Below are 12,035 nucleotides of genomic sequence, written 5' to 3'. Positions count from 1 at the left end.
TTGAAGAAAGATGAAAATATTGCATTTTCAAGCAGTCTACAGATGACTATATAATGCTTCTAGATGAGAAGATTTTAATGATAATTTGGGGTTAATAAATTGAATAAAAAAGAATTCATGTTAATTTTATTACTTGATTTGTTTCTATTCAAGGTGTAATTTGCACATAGCCACAAGATCCAATCTATGATTCCTATCCCTTTTAAGTTGGGTTTCCCAGGAACACACTCTGAGAAAAAAACTTTCAAGAAGAGATTTAATCAGAAGTGTTCCAAGCACAACTGATAAGAAGAGGGGAAGTGGGAGTGGGAAAGGAGAGAAGCCAAGAAATGTTATCAAGGAAAGTGTCACAGAGGGTTGATCCTTCTCAGTCCTGCAGAACAGCTTTGCAGAGGGGTGTCTGCATGTGAACACAAGGGAACTGGGGAACTGAAACTCCTACTGCTGTCAGCAATGACAAAGAGCTATCCCTGGGGAGAATGAAAACCCTAGCGGTCCTGGCCTTTCCATGCACTAAGGCAACGTGGGTTCCAGAATTCTGAGAGCCAAATTCCAGGGAAGATTAACTAGAGGTGAAGAGTGTGCACACAAACAGTAGAGAGATCTGAAGGCCAGCTGTAGCGCAGTGAGAGCATATGCCAGGAAACAAAGCCCTTTGCAGTACTTATGGTAAGTGATGAGCACAGTGCTGCTGACCCTGGTGAAAGAGAGGGTTGGCTGTTAAGCTGAGATAATGTCTTATAGTTCAAAATAAAATCAAACCCAGAGTAAGCAGTTTTTTTTAGTGACAGATATGGACAGTATTTTTGTCATGAATTATAACCTATGTTAAAGAAAAATAGAGAAAGAGATTATTTTCTACTATTTCTTCCTAAAGTTTCATATTTTGACAAGGTACCTTCCTAGAAACAATAAATAAAATGTTAATATCACATTCAACTGAATTATTTTAGGATACAGTGTTATTTCTTTTAATTACAAAAATAAATTTGAAATGGGGTGAATTGTTTTATAGTTTGATATTGGAACAATTGCATTGCTTATTAATTCTAGTATATTTGAACACTTCATATGAATTAAAAGCATCATAGAGAAAATAAAAATACAATAATTTACCAGTAAAAAGTTTGATCATCAGTGTCTCCTGATTCTTCAAGTATGCAAGTGTAAATTCATTGTATCTACAAATCCCTCCACAGCCATACATCCATCCTATAAATAAATAAACAAACCAGGTTAGAAAAAAGTTGTGTAACCGCAACAATAACAACAAAAACTTTTCAAATGGGCATATAATCTCTGTTCTGGGAGTGAGGCTTTTATTAGGAGACCTAGAATTGAGTGTTTATCTAACACCTTTCCCTATTGCTTTGTACATGGTTGTCATTCAAGAAGTGGTTTGAAAACATGTATATTGTTTTAGTTCAAAATAATATAGTATCAGTTACCACTATACACTGTTAGAATGGCCAAAATTCAAACCAACAGCACTAAAAGTTGGCAAGGATGTATAGCATCGAGAACTATTATTAATTGCTGGTGAGAATGAACAATGGTACAGTCCTGCTGGAAGATATTTTGGCAGTTTCTTACAAAACTAAACATACTCTTACTATACCATCTAGCAATCACATGCCATGGTAAACAAATGAGTTCAAAATGTATATACACACAGAAACCTCTACAAGAACACATTAATACAGCAGCTTTCCTCATAATTGTCAAAACTTGGAAACAACCAAATATCCTTTAGTAAGTTGATGGATAAATACTCTGTGGTACAACAAGACCATGAAATATTATTCAATGTTAAAAAGAAAAGAGTTATCAACTAGAAAAGACACAGAGAAAACATAAATGCATATTACTAAATGAAAAAAAGCCAACCTAAAAAAGCTACATATTGTGATGCCAACTATATAATATTCTGAAAAAAAAGTAAAAACAAAATAGAGACAGAAAAATATCAATGGTTACTAGGGGTTAGAAGAGAGGGAGAAATAAATCAGTCCAGAATAGAGGATATTTTGGGCAGTAAAATGATTCTGTGTGATACTATAATTGTAGATACATGTCATTACATTTGTCAAACCCATAGAATGTATAACACCAAGAGTGAACTCAAATGTAAATTGTGGATTTGGAGTGATAATGATATGTCCATGTGGGTTTATCAACTATAACAAATATACCATTCTGGTGGGGGTGGTTGATATGTGAGAAGTGGAGAAAAGGAAAATTGTAAGAAACTTAAGGATTATAGAGAAAAGTAAGAGGAGCACATCTTATCTACTTTGCAATTTTGATAAGAAAATAATGGAGAAGGAAGAAGAGAAGAAAAAGAAAAATGTAAAAGTCAATATAATATTTTCAAGTTGTCTTGCAGATCACCAGCTCAATCTGTCTTTTGTGGTTGTTACTGTTATTAGTTTTAATTAGATGAAAAATACCCAGTGGGGTTTCATGGTGACACTTAAAATATAATAAATCATGCTATATTAGAAAGAGACAGATACATTATCGATAGATAGAAAAAAAGTATTTTTATCTTAATTTCATGAAATACACCATATGTTCTTATAATCTCTTGCTTCCTCAGAGAGTGTTTTCAAGTTCTGTATTCAGAGGCATTATATTGGTTTGACTACTGCATAATGATAACAAGCTTTGGAGAAATACTGAAGTCATTTGAGATTTAAAACATTGTGCAATACAAAGAGAAGAGTTCTAAATTCTCATCATCTGGTGAAACAGATGTTTGAATTCTTTGCTTTTTTGTGTACTTAGAGTGTAAAACACTTAAACTTATTGAGTAGATTTTTTTTAACAGTTTCAGTTTAATATCACTAAGAACTGTTTGCAAGATCAGTCTGATTGAAACACTTAATACAAACTAACTACAATGACTGCTGTTAAATAAAATTACTCCAGGTGGTATAAGACATTTGTTAATAGTTTATGCTTAATAGTTTTATTATTTATTGAAATTATACAGAAATATTCAATTAAGTATTTGGGACTTGATGTGTTTTATTGGTGTTATTGTTATTGTTTTATTATTTTTTCTTATTATTGCCAGCTACTCACTTTATAGAAAATGCTCTTACAGCAAGAGACTTAAATTTTCTATATAGGAATATTGTGTTTAATTAGCAATATCAGCTATATGAAAAAGATGGAATTTAGAGTCATTTACATCTGTGCTCAAATACCAGGTCTACCACTCTTTGCTTTTATTTCATAGTAAAGTTATTCAAAATCCATGAACATCAGTTTTTTGTTGGTAAAACTGTTTTATAAGAGACACGTTGATGGAATACCAAAGAATCTAAATGATTCTCTGAAAGATTTTAGGACAATGAGGACCATGGTCAGATTTGTGTTTTAGGGAAATCTCTTTGATATGCCCAGAAAGAAGTAGGGTTAGAGGAATAGAGCTTTCAATGTCTGAATCAAGACAACAAATATGCATTAGAATATAATTGTCAGGGTCAAATGTCTGAGGTCATGTCAATGGGAGTAGTTCTTAGCTTTGGGTGGATAACAGGTGGGATTTAGATATTAGTATATATTCCAGGTTCCCCAGACAATTGCAGGATTCAGCCAAGGTTGTGAACTAGTGACCTATAGATTTGGTGAACTCTTGAAGGTTGGATGAGATAGAGCAGTGGTTATTAACTCTGACTGTAATTAATTACCTGGTCAACTTTTAACAAACACGACTGCCTTAACCTTTCCCAAGAACATTACATCAGAATCTCTTTCAGGGAGCTCAGCTACAGTATTATTTAAAAGCACCCTGGGTGATTCCAAAAAGCAATCCAAGTTGAGAAAGAAGCCAACTAGGCAAATCATAAAAGGCTTAGACATTCAGGCAGATGGAGGTGTCATTTACTGAAAAAGGAACATATGAAAATGCATAAGTTTGGATTGGGGAGCAGAAAGAATGGTTTGCTGAGTTTTGAACATGTTGAACTTAAGATAGCTGAGGGACCACTGAGTAATGATACCCAAGAGGAAGTTGGGTCTATTACTCTGAACCTTAAAGAGTATAAATTAAGAACATATGTCAGTATATAAGTGACAGTTAATGTCATGGACAAACATAGATTCTTTCAAAAAGAATGTGTATAGCAATACTGATAATAATTATAATATAAAAAATAAAGGCACAGGCCTAGGTAGCACCAGAATAAGGGAGGAAGGGGGATACATGCTACATCATTCAGATAGATGTAAAAGGAGAGACTATGAAACACATTGGTATATTTACACAAAAGAGTCTCTGTCAACATTCAGTGATTTGATCCAGCCAGTTGGATGTAGAACTACACACTGAAGAACATTAGAAATTCAAAGAGTACAATGGCCTCTGACTAAGTGCAGAACTCAACTGACCAGTGTTGCAAAGGCTCCTTTACCCCTAAATAAGAATCAATTTATTATAAAATAGAAATTAAGCTTAGAAAGCAGACACCCCATCAATGTTCTGAGCTTGAAAAAAACTATAGGCCTTTATATTATTCCAGAATTTAAAACATTTTAAATTCCACAAATTAATTAACTTGCTTTGAATAGTTGAAAGAACTATAATTAAAACCTAATGTCTTTTCTATTGGGAAGCATATAATCATAGAGTAAAAGAGAATTGCTTTTGTATTTCCCTTACCTGCACATAGGGAAATAAAACAAAACTGCATTTCACGGCCAAAATATATTTTGGCAGAACCATTTAGGACTATAAAGTACAGAAGCTATTCCAGTTTCTGTAATTTAAATATGGAGTTTCACTAATTAGGCAACTATGACCTAGGTCATGTAAAAATTCTCGATATTTGAAGATTAAATCACTCTGAGTGGTAATAATTGACTTTTGTCAATTAAACATGTTTAGGGAGAACTAGGGTATTATGAAAATTATAATTAGTATATTTTAATTATATTTTACTCTTTAAAAAAATCTATTCTGTATTAATTGCTTTGTATTCTCAAATCAAACCTGCTCAAAACAACCCCTTCATTTTCATTTTATTACTGAGACACTCACCGTAGCAAATGGAAAGGGCTATGAGGGGAAAGCATTTTCTCATTTTCTTCCCTCTGGGTATGTTTGGTGATCTTTCCAACTGGCTCCAGAAACAATTAAGTCTGGATCCCACTCTGATTTCAGATCTAACTGTAACATTGGGCCAGTTATGTAACCCATCATCTAGTGTTTGTGAATGATAATAATAAAACTGCTGAGAGAACTGAAAGGAAGGATTAATACAAAATGCTCACCACAAAGCTTTACACAGAGTAAACAATGAATGCTAGCTTTCATTGTTATTATAATCTGTGGTACAATTTGTTCCCAAAAAACTTCAAGTTCTTCATTTCTAAAAATAATGAATGAGACCTAAACTGGGCAGTATCTGTATTTAAAAAAAAAAAAAAAAAAAAAATTTTGTTATTGTTGAATTTAAAGAAATCATTAATTGTCTCAATGTGGACTCCTCAATAAATTTCAACACCATGCACAAAGTCAACTTTGACCTCTTGCTCTAGTCTCCTGTTTTACCCTGTTATGGCATAGCAAATTCTAGCCAAATTCAATGCATCAAAACAAGTCTTGGTTTGGTGATCTTTCTTTTCTGATTGGACAGTGTGATAGGCTAAATAATTGCCCTCGAAGATTTTGGCATCTGATTTCCCATAAACTATGAATATGCTACTTTACGAGCTAAATGGAAATCTACAAATATAATTAGGAATTTTATGATAGCAAAGTTATACTAGATAAGCCAGGTGTCCAATGTAATGAGTGTAGCACAAGTGTCTTCCTAAGTGGACAAGAAGATGACAAAGAGGAGAAGGCGATGTGCCTAGGGAAGCAAAGAATGGAGTGATGTGCCCACAAACCAAAGAATGCTGGCAGGCCCCAGAAAGAAGCAGCAGCAATGAATTAATTCTCTCCTGGAGCCTCTAGAAGGATCCAGCCCTGTTAGTACCTTGATTGTATCTCTATAAGATTCATCTCTATAAGACTTCTCATTTCCAGATATGTAAGACAATACATTAGCGTTGTTTTAGGTTGCCAAGTTTATGGTAATGAGTTACATACAGCTGGATAGTACACTAATGACAGACACCTCTCACATCATCTAAAGAAATGTCTCAGCCCTACATATTTTCAGACCCCTACCCAAATGGCATTTCCACAAGAAAAAAAAATAAAAGACAGTTCACATAAAAGACTCAGAAATCAAAATGGCTTCAGATTCTCAACAACAGCTCTGAAAGCGAGAAGATGAAACTATGTTTGAAAATTCTAAAGGAAAAGAAGTGCCAGCCAAACTATCAATCAAGTGTGTAGAATAAAGGTATTTTCAGACCTACAAATATTCAAAGTCATTACCTCATAATCTCCTTTACTCATAAATCTACTGAGAGATGTGCTTCATCCTAATGAGGAAGCGTTTCAAGGAAAACCAACACAGCAAAATCAGAAGACATATGGTGCAGTCTCCAAAACGGCAGCGAGGGGAGCTGCCAGGATGAAAGCTGTTTATTTACCAGGCGAAGAGAGCAATCCATCCCGAAGGCAGAAGTCAGCCAATGGCAGCAGACATTCCTTCTAGCAGATAAAAGAAATTTATTGTCTAGTGTGAATAATCATCTTAAGAGTAGAACTGGGCTGATTATTAATAAACATGTAGAAAACTAACAAAAATTTTAAAACATTACTCTTTGGATAACAAACAACAGCATAGTAGAAAAGATAAGTAATCCTAGTCTACTATGTAGTTTAATTGAACATAAAACAGAATAATGTACATAGTTATCAAAAGAGCAGCTTTTCATATGCAAGAATGAGATGGAACTGGAACAGAGAGAGATAAGTCATCATACTGGGAAATTAATTGTTCCTAAATTTACGGATTAAAAAATAAAAATGTGCCCTGGCCGGTTTGGCTCAGCGGTTAGAGCGTCAGCCTGCGGTCTGGAGAGACCCGGGTTTGGTTCCTGCTAAGGGCACGTACCTCGGTTGCAGTTTGTCCCTGGCCCTGGTTGGGTCATGTGGGTGGCAACCACTCGATGTGTCCCTTTCACGTCGATGTTTTTCTCTCTGTCTCTTCCTCTCTCTCCCTCCCACAATATCTGAACAAAAATAAATAAAATAAAAAAATAAAAATGTAAGTGTGTTATTTAAAATTTTAGAAGTCAAGATCAAAGAATTGGCCAAAATCATTGACAGTGAGGTGAGAAGGGAGGCTGTTACCTATGAAGATACCTTGTAAACAAGTAACATTTTAAAATGTATGCTTACATACTTTTGATACAAGTAAAAACATAAAAAATGTAAAATAGAATTTGTATGAATAAAAAGTAACAAAAATGACAACAAATAAATAGAACATTTATGGAGAAAAACAGAAAGACATTTTTGTAAGAAAAATAAGTGATAGCAATGGCATACAAGCACTGCTCTTATGCATGAGACAAGTCATCATAAAAATGTTAAATTTGCCCTGGCAGGTTTGCTCAGTGGTTAGAGCATCTGCCTGCAGACCAGAGAGACCTGGGTTCAGTTCCTGCTAAGGTCACATATCTCAGTTGCATTTTTTCCCAGCCCCAGTTGGGGTCATGTGGTGGCAACCACTCAATGTGTCTCTCTCACATTGATGTTTCTCTCTCTTTTGCCCTCCTCTCTCCCTCATGCTCTATCTGAAGATAAATGCAAAAATATCCTCAGGTGAGGATAAAAAAAAAGTCAAATTTTACCAAGCTTATATAATGTTATTGCAATTCCAATTGATTTAACTGGGATGAAATTATAACATACTCATTCTAAATGTAACATGAAAGAATATATGTGCATGGAGAGATGAAGCAGTTTTGAAAGAAAATGCCAGAGAGGACATAATCTTAAAAATAGGACATATTAGCCCTGGCTGGTTTGGTTCAGTGGTTAGAGCGTCGGCCTGCGGTCCTGAGAGACCCGGGTTTGGTTCCCACTAAGGGCACGTACCTCGGTTACAGTTTGTCCCCGGCCCTGGTCGGTCGTGCGGGTGGCAGCCACTCGATGTGTTCCTTTCACATCGATGTTTCTCTCTCTCTCTCTGTTCCCCTCTCTCCCTCCCACTCTACCTGAACAAAAAGATGGGAAAATGTCCTCGGGTGAGAATAAAAAAAAAAAAAAAATAGGACATATTAGCCTGGCTTGTGTGGCTCAGTAGTTGAACGTTGACCTATGCACCAAGAGGTCACAGGTTCGATTCCTGGTCAGGGCACATGCCCAGGTTATGGATCCAATCCCCAGTGAGGGGCATACAGGAAGTAGACAATCAATGTTCTCTCTCATTGATGTTTGTCTCTCTCTCTCTCCCTCTACCTTGCCCTCTCTCTCTAAAATCAATAGAGGAAAAAAAAAATAGGACATATTAAAAAGGACATTGGTGACATAGCAAGACAAGTTCGAATAAGATCTGTAGTATAGGTAATGATATTGCACCAGTATCCATTTCCTGTAATTGTTTGTGAAGTGTCAACTGTAGAAGTTGAGAGGGGAAATAGAAGGAAGTTCATTGTTTGTAACTTTTTGTTACTATTTTTGTAACTTTTCTTTAATTCTAAATTAATTCAAAATAAAAATTTTAAAGAGACAGTAGTTAAAATAGTGAAGAACTAGTAAGAGTGCAAACAAAAAGATAGATGAAAAGAATAGAGCACTAAAACTCCCATCTACATATTATAATTTTATGTATGACAAAAATGGTTTTAGTTATCAGTGGGTACATGGAGAGGTTATTCAGTAATCAACATGGGAAAATTGGCACACTCTTCAGTAAAAGAAATTGGATCCTACCTCACACCATACAAAAAATTTTCAAAAGAATTAATGTGCAAATTACAAACAAAACTAAGATGCTAATAGAAGAAAGTATGAAATAGTTTTAGAACCTGTGTATGAATAATCTTTCTTAATATTTAAAATATAAACTATAATGGATAATAGATAGGTATTTCAAACAAATGGCTTCAGGTAAAAAACAAACTGACTAAAAACCTGTAAAACCATACTTAACTGCACTAATAACTTTGAAAATGTCAATTAAAACCATGACATACCAGCTTAAGCCTATAATATTGATTAAAAAACAGAAGAATAACAAGTGCTATTAAATTATTAAATAATGAAAAATTTGTACTGCTGGTAGGAATATATGGGGCAAGATTCTGAGAGCAAACTTGCAGGACCTGATGACATTATGTACAGGCAGTCTCACTTAGTAAATATTCTGGAAAACCGTCTCCTGGGTGGTACTGATGGTATGGACTGTGGTCACAAGTCACTCCACGATGCCCAGTTTTTCATGGCAGACTGTGGCCAGGGTGGGTAAGCAGTTGGTGGTGCAGGAGGCATTGCTCATGATCTTGAGGGTGTTGTCATACTTGCTTGCCATGGTTCACTCCCATCACAAATATGGGGGCAGAGATGATGATCCCCTTGGCTGTACCTTTCAAGTGATTCCCCAGCCTTCTTCAACATAGTGAAGACATCAGTGGACTCCATAACATATTCAGAACCAGCATCACCCCATTTGTAATTGGTGGAAACCGGCTCCTGGAAGATGGAGATGGCCTGTTCATTGATAAGAAGCTTCCCGTTCTCAGCCATAACTGTGCCTTTGAACTTGTCATGAGTAGAATAATACTGAAACATGTTGACCATGTATTTGAGGTCAATGCAGGGGTTATTGATGACAACAATATCCATTTCACCAGTGTTAAAAGCAGTGTTGATGACCAGGCTCCCAAATGGCCAAATCTATTCCCTTCGACCTTCACCATCATGTCTCAGGATTGCAGCTGGCACTATGCAGGAAACCATAGCTGTCTGATGAACAGGAGGAGCAGAGAGCCGGATATAACAAATTCTAAACCATAAACTGACTAATCTGTCTAGGGTGGTTTTACTATTGACCTCAGAGAGAATTGGTAATTGACTTCTCAAAACTGTCCTGTAATTCTCTAAAACCATTTTCACATGTTCTCATCAAAGCAATAAAACTTCAACACAAAATTTCTATGTATTAAGAGATTTTTTTTTCTTTCTTTTTTTTGTGATACGTGTCCCTAGTGAGAACTGAACCCAGGACTCTCTGGTCCGCAGGCCAATGCTCAACCACTGAGCCAAACTGGCCAGGGCAAGAGATAATTTTTTAACTTATACTCCCTCTCATAATCTCTTAAAAGGGATGTGATTGCCCCTTTTAAATATAAAGACCAATTTTCTTTTCATTCATGAGTTTTCTTATTCTAATTAATATTATCTACTTTTGTGGTCTTCTAACATCCATGCTTAATAGCTGATCTTTTCATTTATTCTGTAATAGCTGATCTTTTCATTTATTCTGTAATTTTGACTGTATTCATCTTCTGTTGCCAAAGATTTCCCATTATTTATGTTTTTTTCAATTATGTAGCCAGCTATTTTCATCATAAATCTTAAGTGTTTTCCTTTTCTCTTTAAGAAATAAATGTTGTTATTATTTGCCAATATTTTGAATCAAGAATATATCAATTGTAAATTTAAGACCCACTCTTTTAAAAATGATTTTTAATCTAATTATCTAATGGGAATAGGGTTTACTACATATTTAAACAAGAGAGTCAATCCATTACTAGTTGCTGAAAAATATAAGTTGTTTTGGAGTGTTGATTCTAAGATGATTGTTTTTATTGGATGGGAATTCATATATTGTGTGTTAGTATAGGCAAATATTTGCAACTAGCTATTAAAATGCACCTTTATATTAAAAAAAGAAGTGTTCATTTCTCTTGATCTTATTCTAGCCTTCATGAAACTAAATACCAGTGTTATTCCTTTTTTAATAAATCTAAGTGTTTAATATATTTTCCTTGATCTGAAAATATACTTTGTCACTGCATTAAATGGTCTAAGTCTATTGCTCAAATGTCTAATTGGCATAGCAATGAACTTATAGTACTGTGAATTTATGCCATATTTATTCTACTTTGATTTTGTGATCTGGCTTTTTGAGGTAAATTGACAACATTTGGTGATTATTCTGCTTATTTTCCCAGTTATTTTGGAAAAAATGACTTTTCTTCTGTTCCACCTCTGTTGAAAATAGCTTCCATCTCTTCAGTGAGTCGGCTAGTCTTCCTGTTTGCCTTGATGCTAATTTAATTTGAATTTTAAAATATTCTTGTCTATTGTCTTAATGCATTTTCTTTCCATAGACGTGGGCTTTTTTCAAGGTAATGAAAATGATAATTTGTTCAAAGAAGATATATTTTCATGTTACTGAAAAATAGAAGTGCTAAAAAACCGATTACCAAAACCAATTTTGTACTGAGATATATACATTGCATCCTAAGAATTACAGATTGTGAGATAAATAGAATTTGATTGGAACATAGTCGATAAGAATTCTGTCCCTTTCCAGGTAAGGAACCCAATGGTAAAGCTGAGGTTCCACAGTCGCATCTGAGGAGATTGTATGGAACGCCCGCTGACATGTTCTAATGCCAATACTCCCCAAAGGCAGAAAATACATATTTAAATAGTTTTTATCAAACTTATCTCATAATTGTGAAAGGTTTGATTTTTTTAATGTCAGAAGTGAGTTTTACTGGAAGATGGCATCTATCGATCTGTATCTCAGGATGGTAACCATTAGGAGAGCTGGGCGAAAGTTTCATGGGTGAGAGGAGGCTATGAGAAATGGTGGTGTCCGCAGAGGAACTGACAGGGTAAGTAAGGATCATTTTGACATATGGTTCCTTGCAAGGAAATGGCAATACTAATTACCTATGCTTAATTCTTTATCAACAGCCTCTTTGAACCCCTTCAGAGATCCTCAGTGACCTCATGGCTACAGTTCCTGACCTTCAGTATGAAAAACATTGAATGGAAACAAGCAAAAATTGCTCAAAGCTATGTTATTTCTGAACTACAAAATAGCTTACAAAGTTAAAAATAGAAATCTGAATACATGTGCCAACACTTACATGAATGAAAACAC

General features: G+C 34.9%; 1 pseudogene; it reads right to left on the bottom strand.

Annotated features, from left to right (window-relative positions):
- Nucleotides 1–9,269: 9,269 nt before the first annotated feature.
- Nucleotides 9,270–11,778, bottom strand: LOC118622384 (annotated as a pseudogene).
- Nucleotides 11,779–12,035: the final 257 nt, after the last annotated feature.

This window comes from Molossus molossus, unplaced genomic scaffold (genome assembly GCF_014108415.1).
Source record: "Molossus molossus isolate mMolMol1 unplaced genomic scaffold, mMolMol1.p scaffold_m16_p_9, whole genome shotgun sequence".
In the NCBI taxonomy this organism is placed as follows: domain Eukaryota; kingdom Metazoa; phylum Chordata; class Mammalia; order Chiroptera; family Molossidae; genus Molossus; species Molossus molossus.
The sequence above is the reverse complement of the archived record's forward strand: the minus strand, read 5'-3'. Positions and strand labels throughout refer to the sequence as shown.